Source organism: Phocoena sinus, chromosome 4 (genome assembly GCF_008692025.1).
Source record: "Phocoena sinus isolate mPhoSin1 chromosome 4, mPhoSin1.pri, whole genome shotgun sequence".
Taxonomy (NCBI): domain Eukaryota; kingdom Metazoa; phylum Chordata; class Mammalia; order Artiodactyla; family Phocoenidae; genus Phocoena; species Phocoena sinus.
In genome coordinates, this window is record NC_045766.1 from 83814449 (window position 1) to 83832148 (window position 17700).

At 37.1% G+C, this 17700-nt stretch overlaps 1 protein-coding gene across 5 annotated transcripts in view; it reads left to right on the top strand.

The window, feature by feature from the left end:
- The window catches only part of ZBTB20 (zinc finger and BTB domain containing 20), an 806470-nt gene that overhangs the window by 445378 nt on the left and 343392 nt on the right, over positions 1-17700 (top strand). For 4 of the 5 annotated variants that reach the window (XM_032629540.1, XM_032629557.1, XM_032629541.1 and 1 more), the window contains one exon: positions 9647-9694. The gene's annotated coding sequence lies outside the window, so the exon portion shown is untranslated. Of the gene's footprint in view, positions 1-9643; positions 9695-17700 lie in introns of those variants that run through there. The other variant, XM_032629554.1, reaches the window with a different exon arrangement.

The following is a 17700-nucleotide window of genomic DNA, read 5'->3' on the forward strand; positions in this document are numbered from 1 at the left end:
TAAAATGTTGAGGAAAGTTATGTACACACACACACACATGCACACACACATGCCTCTCCTTTTCTTATTCTTTGTTTCTTTCCTTTTCTCCTCGCTTAACATATTCATTGTTTAGATTTTGTCAAGCACTTTATAGCAATTACCAGAAACTTTAGCAAAGAGAAAAAAAATTGTGTGTACACACACATACACACATATACATATACATACACAGATATATTCAATTGTTAATATACTAATCATCAGATTTTATATGCATTATAATTTTCACCTTTATCCAGTATAAATCTTTAAAGGAATTTTTAAAAACACTTAAATATCTGGTCTGATTTAAAGGTTCCTGTGAAATTGTGCATTTCTTTACCTATGACAAGGAACGTTTTCCAACTATGCATTTGGAAAACAGGGATTTATCATAGCCAAGAGCAAAGCAAAAATCTGTTTGTCCTTAGGAGTTATTTATCCTTCCCACCCCCTACTTGAGGATTTTGGTGGTTCTCATCATTGGTTTAGAGAAATTTTTTTTTGGTTAGATGGCTTCATATTCTGCTCCTGGCTTTGTGGTACATTACATTACGTGTGGGCCTGGGAGTCAAACATGTCCTTATCCTCCCCGGCACAACTTTTTAATTAGCTCTGTGTCCTTAAGCAAGTTAGCTAACAGCTCTGTAACTAGGTTGCTAATCTATGAAACTTAGGCCAATCTTACTTCACAGGGGATTTATATTAAATGGGATAATATCAATGAAGGATATAGCACATAATATGTACTCAATAAATGCTAGTTTCCTTCTGGCCTATTGATTTTAATTTATGTCCGGGACTTCCTCCTCCTATCCCTTCTCAACACTGTGGCACAGCATCACACTGTAGACGTTATAACCAATACTAGAGACATAGGAGCAAGGAGTTTTTAAAATTATTGATTATCTTATAGCTACCCTGGGAATGGGCTTATGAGGAAAGGGATCTAAGGAAAGCACCAGGAATTTCTGCCTCCTGTAATTGTAATGTTTTCTAGTTAACAAATGGGAGACTTCACCAAGCTACTGCCAAAATCCTATTCACATCAGTAAAGTGGAATGAAATATCTATCCAAGTGATGTACATTAAGCCTTTTAAAATAATAGAACATCTGTTTATTGCCCATTCATATACCAGTTTCACGTCCTTCATTCCACAATGGATGTTGCTTACTTTAACTCACTGTAGATTAGGCTCCTTGATTAGCACCTACTCCTTTTTAGGGAGAGGCGTGCGGTCAGAATCCAGATGTCATTGAAATGGCTGAATAGTTGCTGTATATGTTCTTTGTTAAGGAATAAGGAGGAAAAAAAAAAAAAAAACCCTCCCACTCTAAGATATCTAGAGCTGCATTTCAGCCTGGAGCTGATCATTTTAGCTGAATTGTAAACCCCATAAGAGTTAAGCTTTATAAGGGAAACAATGACACAACCTAAATGATTCTGGCAGCAATGTCACTGTTACACAGAGACCTTTCTCAGGTCCAAGTTCTCTTTGAACCCCCTCAGACTCCACTTTCTGTGTAACTACAAATTTAGTATGCAGCTTTCTGTCTTTTTTTGGCATTGAGAGTTTGGCCAGTATCATTAAACCACGTTAAGCCACTAGGATTTCTCTGGATCTCCTCCTGCTTTGCCGCAATCAGTCTCAAAATAGTTGTGACTGTGGAATGGAGAGAAAGAAAAGGGAGCAAAAAGGTGACCTGGTGTAGTAGAAAAATGAGTGGTCGGGTCTGGAGATTGTGAGCCTTTGCTCTCTATCTTAGATGAGATTTCTTGTAACACTAGGCCCCAGTCTCCTCTCCAGCAGTGCAGAGGTCTAGACAGCTGTATCACAGGCAAAGCCTCTAGCTATAGTTTACCCTCAGGTTGTCAGTATCTTGTTGCAGTTTAAAAAAACTTACCGAAGTGTATACCAAAGATTATTGTATGGTACTAAATTCAAACTTTTTCTTCCTTTATGATTTCTGAGGATCTCAAAGCACATGAACAGAAAATAAATGATTTTTATGAGGAAGAGTAATAAATACAAGTTGGAGAAACAGATGAAAAGTGATAAAAGGGAAGAATTTGAAGTTAGATATGAGGATAAATAAGTGAGAATTAGAGTAGAAAAGGCAATCCAAAGATCTAAAGAATAAGAGGAGGAAGAAAAAGAGGAGGAAGAGGAGACTCTGATTAAAGATGGAAAATTAAGTATAAGATAGCTTTGAGGTGAACATTTTACATTATGTAAGCAGTCCAAATCTTAATAAAAAGTCTTTTGAAATCTCTCTTTATAGCATTTAAAATAAGATTCACTCTATGCAGCTTTGACTTATTCTATGCTGTGGAGAAATGAACTGTGAGCTTTAGTCCCAGATCTGTCTCAGAATATATACCCCTGAGAAAATTACCTTCTGAGCTTCAGAATCCTCGCATATAAAATGAGGGGGCCAGGCACATTCTTATCCACTTTTAAGAATCCATGAAATAAAAAAAAAGAATCCATGAAATGAAACAGCACATGGTATGATCTTGTTGACCTACTGCCAGGATGCTTATTGAAGGAAGTTGCTGAATTAGATTAGATTATACTAATGATCAAAGTTAAAAAGAAAAAAGTTTGGAAGTTTTTACTGATACGTGCATGCTTAGTCCCGGATGAGTTAACAAGATGGTAGCCCCACTTTATAAAAAGTACTATGGCTACCATTGCCAAACACACTTTTAGTTAAATCTTCAACTGGAATTTTTGAGAGATTATACTTTCAATTCTTTCTCTTAAGGTCTTATTCTCCAATTAACTGAAAGATGGCACTTCTGACTTTCTAATCCAGAAATTTAAAACTCCTGTTTAACCAAGAAAATGGAAATCAGTACATTCTTGGTTGCCCTTCTATTAATTTAAATTTGCATAACCTAATCAAAACTCAACCTGCCTTGCCCTTCAGCAAAATGCTGTATTCTCTCCCATTACTAAATGGCTATATTCTTCTCAGTATTTTTTAAAACATGAATTATGTTGCTATCCCATGACTTTTCCTTTAGAATGTGTCCATGGAAATTAAAATGGACTTTTCTGTGCCCAAGTCTGAAATGAAAAATAGTCCAAAGGGATGGTGGAAATGAACATAAAACTTTGCTGATATTACCAGTATTATAAATTTGTTAAGCCTTTTCTCTAATAAATGGAACTAAAGTGAACTGATCCCCAAGTAACTGTTTGACACTTTATCTACATCATTATTTTGTGTCTACAGCCAAAGCACAGCCTAAGATTTCCTGTAAGTCATTGGAATATGTTTTCTGAGGCTTTTCTAGTGTACTTTTCCTACAGAGATATTTCTCCCATAATCATTTTACTGTTTCAACACATATTGCTGAGCACAGAGAATGTACCAAGCACTGTGCTAGGTGCTAGGTATAAACTGTGCACACGGCCATCTCTCATTAAAGCATCCTTGAAAAATGCATGGAGTAGTCATCTGTTTATTATTTTCTAAGTTAAAATGGATGAGAAGAGAAGATCACTGGATGATCAGAAATGAAACACCAAACTCTTGTTCTTTCCTTTAGATGAGCTCCTGTGATTTTTTTTTCTAGTCACCATTTACAAACGCAGATTCAAGCTCCCTGCCTTGCTCTCTAGCTGGCTGCTAATAAAGAGAACTTCTCTTTCTCTTTCTCACTTTAGTGATTGCCCTCAGCCATAGGAGGGCACTCAGGTACACGACGGTCCTGTGCCTAGCAAGAGGATCAACTTCACCCTTACTTTCTGGCCTCAGCCTTGGGAACTCATTGTACGGCATGGGAAGCACCAGGCAGCCTCAGAGGACTGGAGATGTCTGTAGTCATCCAGATCAAAAGTTAAATTTTAAGTGCTCTCCATAAGCACAATATAAGAAATTATTTAAATTTCCTTTACAAGCATGTTCATCAGTTTAGAATCTTTTCTCATTGCCCATTTCTCTGTCATTGTCCTATATTGGGCTGTTCTGTTTAGCAAAATAATGTGGGGCATATCTTCTTCCAAAGTAAAATAGTGATCTATTCGAAGATTTCTAATCGCGTTCTTCATGCATTTTTAAAGAAGATGGGTAAAATTGAATATATTTCTCTTTGCCCTGATGATATCCCTGTGTGTCTTTCAAATAATATTTGCTACTAGGTAAACTAGTTGGACCATATCACTGGCTATCACAGATACAGATTCCCAAAGGCATCAAGAGAATGACAAATAGGTGCATGTGGAGAAGTCTGACAGTTTAGTGGAATTGCTTTCAAGTAATTTGACACATTAGCACTTTCAGACACTCACCTGCCAGTAATCCTCATTAGAAATAAAGTTGGAATATTGGGGTCACTAGCTCAAATCTGTTTTTCTGAGACCTGAACAATAACGGAAAGTCAGAGCTACAGGGAATAAGAATGAAACTATTCCAGGCATTAGAATTGTTTCTCTAAATGAGCTCTTTCTCTCTCCCCTCTGTTCGGTCCTCCTCTTTTTTCTCCCTGTTTTTCTCTTTCTCTTTTTTCCTCCCTCCCCTCCTGCTCCTTTCTTTTTAGTGTTCTGAATTCATTAGATGGCATAGTGTAAATCAATAGTAAACGCTAACCGCCTACTCTGTACTCAGTTACGCAACATCACATAACCGGTACACAGAGACAAAAAGGGAAAAAGCACACACAGCCTTTACATTCAAAAGCTCTTGCATAATTTTACTTTTCCACAGCCAAAAAGAAAAAAAAGGAAATAACAGATGGGGAAAACTTACACTTTTTTTTTCCCTTTTCTCAGACTGTTGAGAAGGGAGTTAGCTAACATTCACAACCATTTCTAGTTGCCCTGGGCTGCAGCAAAACATCCCATAATTGTCAGTGTCTTAACTGGCTTTAAAACAAGATTTTGTGACCCTCCATGATGTGGTAAATTTTCCAGGTAATATAAGACTAAAATTATTCTGAGGTGTATAATGCTTTTTTACTTATTTTGTGAAAAATCAACAACATTTAAAATATGAAGTGAATTTTAAAATAGAAAGGATAAGGAAGACAGCTGTGTGTGTGTGTATGTGTGTGTTTTCATTTGAAATGTATCCTGATGTAATATTTATGTAAAAAGCTGGTTATATAAACCCTGTCTTTCTCTTGCTTTTTACTTTGGGAGCTGTATAAAGCTCTACTGTTTTTTTCTCATGACAAAGTACATTCAAACCCCAAAGTCTTAAGGAAAGAGAAAACATCTAGATTCTACAGCAGAGACACTTAATTCAAACTCCCTATAGGATTCACCCTTTGAACAACAGTTTCATTTACGAACCTGTAGTCTCTGGAATTCTCATTTAAAACTTTCTCTCACACTATTCCCTGGAACACCTTTGGATTCATTGTACTGCCTTTAAGCCTCAAACATATTATAAAAGTATTCTTTTTCCTCTTTCTCTTTTTGTAGCTCTTCGCTTCTTTCCCACACCCACTACTTTTTCATTGGAGTAACTCCCTTCCCAGATGGGAACACAGTGAGATTTGTCTAAGGTTTATCAGTCTTCCTTCCCTGCTATGATATTTTGTTTCACTTAACTGACTGATGTCCTCTGGGGACCGGGCATTTTTCTGATGAGGGAGGTTGGAGGGCTTTGGGGGTTTGTCTGTTCTTCCCTTTTAGTTTCTGCCTATCAAATGGTTTTAAAATGGATACAAAATGCTAGAGAGCACAGCATTAGGCATTGTGAGGTTTCTGCTAGAAGAAAGTGAGATCACGTGTGTGAGAGGTAGTGTGGTGGTAGGTCTGAGTGTTCTTAATACAATAAGGAAAGGTAAAAGTAGGAGGGAGAGAGGATGGATCTGAGTAGGAACTACTGAGGTTCATCTCTGTGTGTTTGGGATCAGTATCATTCCTTTAGGTCACACTTTACTTCTGGATGGTAAGGCCATATGAAATTGGTTCCTTTAATTTTACTAAAGGTAGGAGGTGAGTTTTTCCTTACTTCTTATAAAAGATTCAGGCTATTTCCTAGTTTGTTTAACTTTCTCTTATGTGTTAGCTATTGAATTTGGGATTCTTTTTGTATGGAAAAATCTGGTGCATAAAGATAAAAATCGAAGCCAGGAGAGTTTTGTCTGGTTTTTCAGGTTTCATTGCCTGAATATGGCTCTGTATTGTAACAACTGAATGATCAAGATCACTGGGGTTGTCATATCTCTGTATGTATGATGACATGGGGACATCTTTTGTTGTCTTAATATGAATAATGACTAAGCTAGCATACATTATTAAAGTATTTTGTAAATGTGTCTCCTTTCAGCTTTTTTTTTTCCTTGAAAGAATCTATAGCTCAGATAGATATGTTTGTGGAATATAATGAAAATTGGCCACAATATTCTAGTCTTTAAGCAGGATATTCACACATATTCATACGTATATTTTTTCTGTGTCCCTCTTCATATTTTTAACTTTTTTATTGGCATATAAGTTGATTTACAATGTTGTGTTAGTTTCAGGTATACAGCAAAGTGATTCAGTTATACATATATGTATCTATTCTTTTTAATATTCTTTTCCCTTATAGGTCATTAAAAATTATTGAGTATAGTTCCCTGTGCTATACAGTAGGTCCTTGTTGGTTATCTATTTTATATATAGTAGTGTGTATATGGTAATCCCAAACTCCTAATGTATCCTTCCCCCCTTTTCCCCTTTGGTAACCATAAGTTTGATTTCTCCTTTTTTTTCCTAATACATTTATTTATTTTATTTATTTATTTTTGGCTGCATCAGGTCTTCGTTGCTGTGGGCGAGATTTCTCTAGTTGCAGCGAGCGGGGGCTACTCTTTTTTGCAGTGCATGGGCTTCTCATTGCGGTGGCTTCTCTTGTTGCGGCACACGGGCTCTAGATGCACGGGCTTCAGTAGTTGTGGCGCACAGACTCAGTAGTTGTGGTTCACAGGCTCTAGAGCACAGGCTCAGTAGTTGTGGCGCACGGGCTTAGTTACTCCGTGGCATGTGGGATCTTCCCGGACCAGGGCTCGAGCCTGTGTCCCCTGCATTGGCAGGTGGATTCTTAAACGCTGTGCTACCAGGGAAGCCCCATAAGTTTGTTTTCTATGTCTGTGGGTCTATTTCTATTTTGTATATAAACTCATCTGTATCACTTTTTTTTTTTTAGATTCTACATGTGAGCGATATTGTATATTTGTCTTTCTCAGTCTGGCTTACTTTACTTGGTAAAATAATCTCTAAGTCCATCCGTGTTGCTGCAAAAGGCATTATTTCATTCTTTTTATGGCTGAGTAATATTCCATTGTATAAATATACCATATCTTCTTTATCCATTCATCTGTCAACGGACGTTTATGTTGCTTCCATGTCTTGGCTATTGTAAATAGTGCTGCATTGAACATTGGGGTGCATGTATCTTTTTGAATTATGGTTTTCTCAGTTATAGCTGAGTGTGGGTTCCAATAGGCAGTTTTGTATGTGTGTACCTGATTAACAAAATGAATTCTGCACCATGTAAAATGTTTCTTTATAATGTAATAGTAACATGATTAATCTTCTGTAGCCAAGCACTTAATTTTGGTGTGTAGTTCTGTATACAGAGAATCATTTAGAATACCCCGCTTTTCAAATGGGTTTGCTTGGATTTAAAAGAAAACTCAGACCTCTGTAGAGGAGCATTTTCTTGATTGTCCAAAATAGTTGGAGCCATCTGGTTATCAAAGAAGTAGAGGAAAACATCTTTGAGTAAAACATCTTTGGACTTTTTTTCCTGCCTCAGTTTATCATAATATCTTCCAATTCCATCTCGGTGAGGTTTTTTGCACTTTCTGAACCATACTCAGGTTCAGAATTGACCTTTCAACGCCCAATGAATGCCAGCCGATTCTATTCAGCCCCCTTTTTTGGCTGTAACCACAGAGAACATATAGCCTACTTCTAGTTTTTCTTCTGCAATGTGGGATCCAGGCTGAGGAAGGGCTGGCAGGCCTAAACTTTCTATTCCCAGGGTGCTCAAGAATCTAGGGGAAGATTTAAACATTTTCTAATTTTTCAGAAGTACTTCACAACTCTTTTAACCTGGCTTCTAATTTCTATTGGCACAATAGATATTTTTAAATGTTGCAAAAACCTCAGTCACTGACTTACCTTTTCAAGAAGAATCACTCTAGTTGTGCCTGGCACATCGTATCTGCTTCATGAATATGTTTTGGGGAGCTGCGGTGGCTGTTCCCTCTTAGTACTTATGCAGGTAAGCAGTAAGCAATGTGAGTAATAAAGGGGTAAGGTGAAACCAGATGCAGCACTCCAAGCTTCAGACCCCATTTTATAAGAAAACCCTTATTATCCTGTCTCTGTCTTTATAAAAATAACAAAGTGCAGAAGGATATTTTATATCTTTCCTAGAGGTCCTTTGTAATGGTCAGGGCTGCACAGACCATTGGATCATTTAAAAAACATAATTTTGAGCAAGGTACTTTGGTAATCCTGGTTAAGTTTCATATGAAAATGTGTTAGGGATATAACGATTCTGGGTCTCAAATATGCTCCTCTTACACTCTGCCACAGGGTCCTTTAAATCTTGGCTTTTCTCATTTTCTCTAGGCAATTATTTTTTAGACTTCTTTTATTTATACAGGTCCTAGGATGATGACAACAGACAAATTTTATATAGAATTCTTCTTTTATATATTGTTTCATTACTTTTAGCTACAGTAACTCCTGATCTTGCTAAATCGATTTTGGCTTAAGTTATTATGCTGGCTATTTTCAAGGCCTCATTCTGGTGTTGATATTGGGGGCGGGAGGTGATCTCTGGTAAAACCACCTATGGCGTCTCCATTATAAAAGCAGTGAAAAGACATGCGTGTGGAATTATTGGTAGACTGCTGCTTGTTAGGGAAGCAGTTTTTAAAATGCAGATTATATAATATTTGGGGATTTTGTTGCTCTACAGTAGAAGCTTTTTAAATGTTAATTTGGGGTTTGTTTTGTTGTTCTGTGACTTAGCATAAAAGGTTTTGGTTTTGAAAGGTTTCAGTTCACTCATTCCAGTTGTCTTACAGGACTTGGAATATAACACTATACATTTATTTATACTCATGAAAGAGGATAAGGCCAGTAACTCACAACTCATGAAACCAGAGGTAAATAATCCATAGCTTGTTCTACCACTATTGCCACAATATTTATATCCAGAACACAAGTAACAAACAACCCCAAACAAGGAGAAACCAGTTTGTTTTTATTTACAAAATGTTTAATCAAAAGTACGGTAAAGTTCAAATGGAGCTGCAAATCCTGGTGGTTCACAATGGTTTGATTTATTTTTTTAAACAGACCACAGATAATTAACCATAAAACATAACTTTCTCAACACAAGTTACAGTGAATTACAGAAATAGGCAGCAAGTCATTCACAACTGGTTGCAACTGGTTAGAGCCTTAAAGTTAAGCACACAGGCAGCTACAAAAGCACTTTCTCAGGGCACAGTTGTATTTTCGTTCCCAAAGGGGAGCATCCTTTACTTTTTATATAGTATCAGTGTGTCCGTGGCCTGAGTGAAAAGTAAATGGGGTTATTTTCTATGATTGTCATAGATTTATTAAATACCTAGCAGCAACAGTGCTCTTTTCATTTCAGAATGTTTCACCATCACTAACTGGATTTTCCTCGTGACGTTGCCGTCTGGTAAGCAACTTTCATCATTTCTAAATGGCGGTCCAAAATAGTGAGGTACAAAGAAGCCAAGTATATTTCTCCTAACCTCAGAAAGACTTAAACCTAAAGCTGTGGTGAGTCCACCACCTCAAGTACTAAATTTGAACAGAACGTATTTTGACATTGGTGAAGGGTACCTATTTCATATCCTATTTGTTCACTTGAAATACCATCATTTAGAATGATATGAAACATGATCTTGAGAACCTGTTGTCACAGAGTTCAACAAATGGTTTACAGTGATTTTGCTACGCTGGGGTGGAAGTATTCGGAGGACACCTGAGTGGACAGAGAAGGTGATTTGGTGAAGTTGGGCACTGATGTTTCCATGTGGAACACTGGATGTTTTGGCATTATGCAAACAAAACCCTCCAAACATATTCTGTGATGCTTTGAACTACATGTTATTATTCAATGATATGCTACACATCTGACGTGCATTTACTTCATGTGGATCAGCCTTAAAATCAGACATGACTGCTCTTGTGTGTATGAACAAACGAAGGGCACGTGGACAACCCTCACCACCAACATTACCAATTAAGTAAGAGGACCAACACCAGGGCTTCAAGCTAGCCTAGGTTTGAAACTTTGAGGTCTATGTGTCCTTTAGTGAGATTGGTAAAGTTTCAAAATTCAAAGTTTCTAGAATTCTTGAGAGTTCAGTGGCTGGGAGGAGAGTGCAGGTCAGGACTGAGGGTATATTGGTAGAACATCATCAAGTCAGACAGAGCTTGAAAGAGTTGAGTTTGCTAGAGATTGGCCTACATAGAAATGCACTGGCAGATGTACCAGAGAGGGGAGGAGTAAAGGGGTGACTTACCTGGCATCTGAATATATTCTCCCTTGCTCTAGCCAGGCCTATTTAGTCATGAGCATCATATCCATCCAAACGTTTAGCGTCTACACTCTTGACTTCACTTTATATGAATTTGCATAAAATGAGGAAAGTAATCTCTTGGGGTAATACAGATAGCTTTCTAGCAGAGACTTTCCATATCCATTACACATAATCCACAGTTGTCTACTGTATTTTTGTTTCTAATTCTGTTGTACATCTATCTGTCTTTCTGAATGTACCCATCTTGCCAGTGAAGGGCACAAGCCTTTAGATTGTAACTCCCTACTCCCACTCCCAAGCTTTACTCGTTATACTGCCCCAAAAGAAAGAGTGAGAATGTTAAGAACTCAAGGGACAGCCTCATTTGGTAACTTTTATTTGTCATTGCCTGCATTCATTGCGAAATGATCTCATCACAAAATGGCCTGAATTTCACACTCTTTCTGGCTTGCAAAGAAGCCAGTTCCTCCCCTATTTCTATCCAACACACAGAAAGCTCTTTATGTTTCTACAATCAGATAAAATCTGTATTGACATTTCTTTTCCTGTGGGTGTATTTCACTTCTAGGTATGAAGATTTAAACTATCAGGGCAATGCTGTATGTTTGTAGTTTCTCTGTTTTAGTAAATAAAAAGCTCCTTGGGAAAGGAGAGCACATCTTATCCACTAATGAATAAATATTTATTTTCATTTAAAAATGATACATGCTTATTAAAAATAATTTGGAAAAACACACTGGAGTAAAATGAAGAAAAATTAAAGTAATTATTTCTGTAATTTAAATCCAACCATTAATAACCATTTGATATATTTCTTTACGCTCATTTTCCCCTGAGGATATATTTTTTAAAACATGCTGTAATCATACTTTCCATATAATTTTATGTCCTGCTTTCAAAATTTAACCTCAGAATTCTACATGTAATTACATAGTCCTTATAAACATCATTTTAAATAAATATATACTATTTCTGAGGAGGAATAGCTTACTTAACCTAAATGTCAAACAAGAGTATTTTTTTTAACTTTTTGTTTCCATAATCTTACATATAAAAAGTAAATGAATCAGTCAATAAATAATGAGTAAATGAATGAAAGTTCAAATCAGTATAAATTTTTAAAATTTTTATTATGAAAAATTTTAAATATATGAATGTAGACAGATCACTACAATGAACCCCCATGTACCCATAACCCAGCTTGCACAGTGATTAACTCATGGTCTTTTGTTTTCCCGTGCTACCACCATGTTATTTTGAAGCAAACCCCAGTCATTATAGCATTTTAGTCCATCAATATTTCAGGCCCATCAGAACTTTTTACATTTTAATGTTAAAAACATTCAGATGAATAGTTCTAATCATTGTGTAGAGGAGTAGTTTTCTTCTGAGTGTGCTGTCATCACATTTTCTAAAATGTAACAATTGATCATAAAATCTCATCAGTGTGTTTCATAACATTCTTAGGCACATCTGTAAGCCAAAGGATAATTTGGTTGACTAGAGAGACATTTTACAGATTTGGCTAGGTTTCTTGGATGAATTTTTTTTTTTTTTTGGTATTTTTTTTACTTGACTCAAACTTAGGATGGTAATTTGCATGCCAGATCGATGCAGCATTAATTATACTCATTATTGGATATATGTTGTGTTATATACAATTCCATATTTGAGGTGAAAGGAAAACATAGGCCTTTAACTACTCAGAAGTCCAGCATGGCTGTAGCCAACCCATCCTAGATAAATATGGTGAAAATACTTAAACCAAATGTAACACTGGATTTAAATGTTTATAGTTTTTTAAGATTTATTGGCAGAAACGGAAGGTTTCCTCCTAAGGAGGTACTTAGGAAGTCTGTAAAGGGAGGAATTGTCCATTAATAGTCTGAATAATTTTTCAGAAAAGCACTATGTTTGGGGAAGTGGGCGTGGAGGGAGATGGTGCCTTGCAGAACAAAGGGCACTCACTGCCTGTGTGCCTGTGTGTGTTACTCCAGTTTATCCTGAGAATATTTAAAGAACCTTCTGTGGGTCCGTTTCCCATGGCTAGACCACCTCCTTTATACCCAGAGCCACAAGGAGGAATGCTTCGTGCAAGTAGGTTGTCTGCAGAAGACCAGTAGTGAAGGTTTTATCCTTCCTGGCTGTCTTTGACCTGCAGGTCAGTGACTGTTCCAACAGGTGTGTTCCACTCATCAGAGATTCAGGATGTGAGTAACTGCGTAATGTCCTGCATCGGTATAAACTGGATTTATGTGTTACTCACGTCTATTGAATCTTAAGAGCACATTTTCCATTGGCCTCGAAAGTGAGTAGCTAAGAATACTGATGTGCCTAACCCTTGGGGAAGGAAAAAAAAAAAAAGAGCTTCCCCACTGCACTAAATCTCTAGAAAAATATGAGGGTTTACAGTATGGACACATACAAAATATTTTCAAACAAAGTTGGTGGAGGAAAGCACATGGAAAAGAAAGAAAGAAAAGAAATAACATAAGCAATAAACTATCCCAAGCAAACAGAAAGCATCAGTAAAAATTGCCAGAAACTGGATGGTGTAAACAGTACAAACTATTTTTTTCTTTCCATCTCATTTCTTTTTCCCCTCAGTCTTCTGATCATTTCTGTTTCTCTTTACCCTGGCCTGGCATTACCATCGTTAAAATGTCCTCAAAAGGTCAGGGATGTATCTGACAGCTTGGCATTGAAGCAGGCATTCCAAGAAAAGATAGGTAGGAGCTAGCTACTATACTATTTTAAAGCTGCAAGGATATTTTACCATAACCCATAATACCCATATTTTAAAACAGTTAACCTTTTCATCATTATTTTAAGATTGATGCTGACAACATGACAACTGAAATAAAGGTGTAAGTCTTCACTTTTTCCTGCATCCTCTTCTTACATGTGGTGTTGGATTATGTAGCTCATGTCATATAAACCTAGAATATAAAGTAACTTTTATAGAGAAGAGTAAGTTTACCAATAGGTCTTTCTAACTAAAGTATTATTCATTATGCCCAAGTGAAACTTAAATGTCTCATCACGACAACAGCTATTATTATTATTATTATTACTACTACTACTGTGGTTAATGATAGTGTTCACTTCTTGGCGTATGTGTGTGGCATTTTCTTATGCTTGGCCTTTGGGTCTGGTGTTTGTTCCATTGTTACATTTGCTATAAAACAGCACTTCTTGGAATAAAGTTGTATTCCATATCCTGTACCTCCTTCTCTCTAGTTTAGTTCATAATCAGGGTTGGATGATTCTGCTTAGATAGGGCAGGAAATCCTTTGAAAATCCCCCATCAAGCCAGGACTTTCATTTTAGACTTAAATACAGATAGTTACAAAAGAAAAAAAAAAAAAAAACGGTTTGTTCATGTCATCAGACCTATGTTTCAAGAAGTTGGCATATTTTCTGGATAAACTTTATTAGCTACGTAACACACCATCATGCACAATTAACATAAGGATGGGAATTACGGCATTCTTTTACTGAGATAACTGACGATTCTGCTTTACCTGGAGTGGTGAGAGAAGGATGAAAACTCCACTCAAGGCAAAGATATTCAAGGAGATGATTTTGTAGCCAACTCAGTCCTTTCACGTTGGAAATGCTGAGAAGTCTCCGTTTTTTCACCCTCCACTAGCGATTACTCAAAGCCTGTGATATAAAGAACTTCCTTTGGAGATGGTCTGTATTTGGGGGGACTGATGCGTTAGCAAACCGTGCTGGGCTCCATAGAAAACTGGTTTTATTTGTTCTATCCTACTCTATAAAATATTCTTAAGGTGCCATTGATGTATACTTTTTTATCAAAAGCAATTTGCTTTCTAAGTTTCTGATGGCCATTCTGTGAATCAACCTAATGTATTTGTGGTGTGGGGATCTGTAACCTCTGAATGCTAAGTTTAAAGACCTTTATAATTACTTATTTAAAGACATTTTAGCCCTTAACTCTTTCTCTCTCTCTTTGTCCACAAACAAGTTGATTGGCTAATCATATCTGTATTTTTATTTTTGTTGCTGCACGCATTGCACATAAAACAGGAGAGAGGAAAGGCTATTTGTAAAAGGTAATTACAATGACAAAATTGTACTTGCTTTAACTGTTCTCATTTTCTAATGTTTGATTACATCAAGACCTGCACTCTAAGAATTGTGTTTCAGTTTTGCTAGGAAAATGACAAAGGAGAAAGGTAAATCCAGTTCTATAAAGTGATGTCAAGCACAACTTTGGCACAGCTACAAATATCAGTAGTTCATTCAAACTCTATTCCTCCACTCTGGTAGGACTTTGATTTCCAGCCATCCTTTGATAAGGATCCAGAGCAAGGAAGAAACAGACTACTTTTGAGACTTGGAGGTCTAATCTTCTATGAGGACATGATAGGTCTAGTAGATTCTTAGGACCCTGAGTTCTTTCTGGGATGGCTTATCCAGCCCTTTGTAGAATCAGAACTCACACAATTTTCTGCAAATTAAATAAAAAACCCATATGTTAAGTGAATCTTTTAAGATTCTTTCCAGATCACCCTTTCAACAAACTTTTGTTAATGCTCGCTATGTGACAGGTACATGTGAACCCATTTCTTTTTTTTTTTTTCTTTACCTTCTTACTCCTTATACTCTATTTATTTATTTTTCACGTAAGCAAGGAGAAAGCTCCTTATAGTTTGTAAGGGCCCTGTGCATATTTGTATCTAGCCAAAGATTCAGTCCTTTCCAGGAACTCGGGTTGTCAACCGGTGATCTTGCCTTTGTCTTTCCTCGTAGTTCTGCCTGTGGCGCCTGTCACTAGCAGTCAAATAAGGACAATTTTACCATTCTCTCCTGCTGCTCTAATTTTTTTTTAGTGCCGGTACGTGAATTTGTTATTCTTTATAATTCCCTTTGAAGTTGGAAATCCAAGGGGAATCTAAAACTGACCAGATGTTTCTGCTGCTGGAGAGGGAAGAGAGTGAGGATTAAGTTTAACGAAAACTTGGTCTCTAAGAAAAAAAAAAAATCATTTCAGCTGGAAATCATCATTAAGTGTACTCATTTGCTACATATCTATTAATTTACATTTACTAGTTCTTTATAGACAATATCACCTATCAATTTTCTCTGGGGGAGGGAAACATCATAAATTTTGTGAACAAATACGTTCATGTTGTGGTTCGCTCAGGCCTATTTCTCTTTTAGAGTTTTAGTTCTATTGCCCTACATATTCCCCTCACCTGCTTTATGCTTTACAGTGAGTGTTTTCTGTTATTGTTGTCATTGTCGTCCTTGTTGTTGTTGAAGGATCATTATCATGTCCCATCAGACTGGGAGGCCAATTCTGCAAACTTTTCTAAGAGGGTGAGGTCAATGCATCCTGTCGTTAGGGAGGGAAGGAAAGGAGATCTGCCAAAGTGCTTAGCCTTTATGGAGAACTTCATCCTCTTTAGAGGTCTGTAGATCAAAACAAGAACAAGAGTGATGAAGACCTTCAGAGTAAAAAAAGAAAGTCTTGTGGTCTTTTTAAGGATTCAGATAATATTGCAAACAGTGTGAATAAACAGGTTAGGAGATGGAAAATTATAGTTAGGTATACGAAAACACAAAAGAGAAAAAGAAAAGCTGTCATTTGTGAGAGGACATTCATGGGACCTCTCAGACTAGACGTCTCCAAAGCTTCAGGCCCTGGTGTAAGAGGAAATATGATTAAAAAATAAAATTGGAGAAGCGCCTTAGAAACCAATCAGGATGTTTTGGTGGTGTGCTTAGTACTTCACAAAAGTGTTGGATTGCAGAGATGGACTTTTTATTTGCTCGCTTCTTGCGCAGAGTCTGTCATACTATCCCCTTGCATTGCTCTCTGGATTTCCCAGGTCTCTGGGAGGACAGAGAAATCTGTGAATAACTACTGTGCACCCCTTACCTTGCTCAGTGGATTAAACATTTGGAAGCATTCCCCACACCTCATAAGGGATGAATACTCACAACTCAGTTTCTATTGCCCTCACCTATCTTGTTTTTAAATAGACACTCTGCATCCTCAGTAATTATATTAAGCTTCTTAAGCAGCACATATCAATTTCATATACCATTTTAAGCATTTTTTCAGCGTTTTGAAAGAGAGAGTAGGGGAAGAGACAGAGAGAAATCACTTAGCAGCTGATTCACTTATTTTAAGCAGCTTTCCCCATTTGAAAATATAAAAAATTCAGGTCCTGGAACATTGGGTGATTTGAATGTTCTATAAGGATTTGAAAAAAGATTTTTTTGAATCATATGTTCTGCATTCAGGGACCCAGATTTTCAGTTTAGTCCTTTAAAAAAAAAACAGGTTAAAATAAGGGGGTTTCAATCTAAAGTTTCTCTTCTTTTTCATTTATCATTATTATTATTACTATTAGTCAAAGCAGTTGGTATGAAAAGCATTTTTGTTGGTCTCACTGATGACAGAGCTTAACCTAATAGTCCAAGACTTGGAACTTGGTGTTTCAATAAAGAAAACACTGTTTGAGGTATTTTCCATTCAAATCAGCATCAAAAGTTTTTAATTAACACCATCAGAAATTAATGGGCTAAATGCAGTTCAAGGTTCCTACATACCCCACTACTGGGAACGAGACAGCCAGAGGGACCCACTGAGCACGTTTGTATTTTGTACTGTGTTTTTATTTACTCACTGAGCAGAGTCCCAGCTGCATGTTACCAGCAGAGTGAAACCTATGAGGGCCCCTCCACCCCAGCACTTTCACTTTGCTCACTGATCATTGTCCACAGTTCCTCGTGATTGTAATTGGTTAGAAAGTTTGAAATTACCAAGTCCTTGTCAGTGCAGAAGAGTTTTGAAATCGAGGCTTGATACAGCCATCAGGCCTGCAGAAGCCTAATGGCTTGCTGGGTGGGTTAAGAGCCTCAGAGCCCTGAGCGCTCTCATCCTCAGGCTCGGCCCCAATCACCATCCACCACCCTCCAGAGCTCCCTGTCTTAGACGTTGATGGCTTTGTTTGGGGCCTTTTCTTTTCCATCACTGAAGCCTCTGTCAGGATGCACAGACTGGACTGACTACTGGGCATGGGGAAAATAAGAGCAAATGGAATAAAGAGTGAAGAAGAGGATCAAGGAAAAGGGAGGAAAGAAAAGGGGAAGAAAA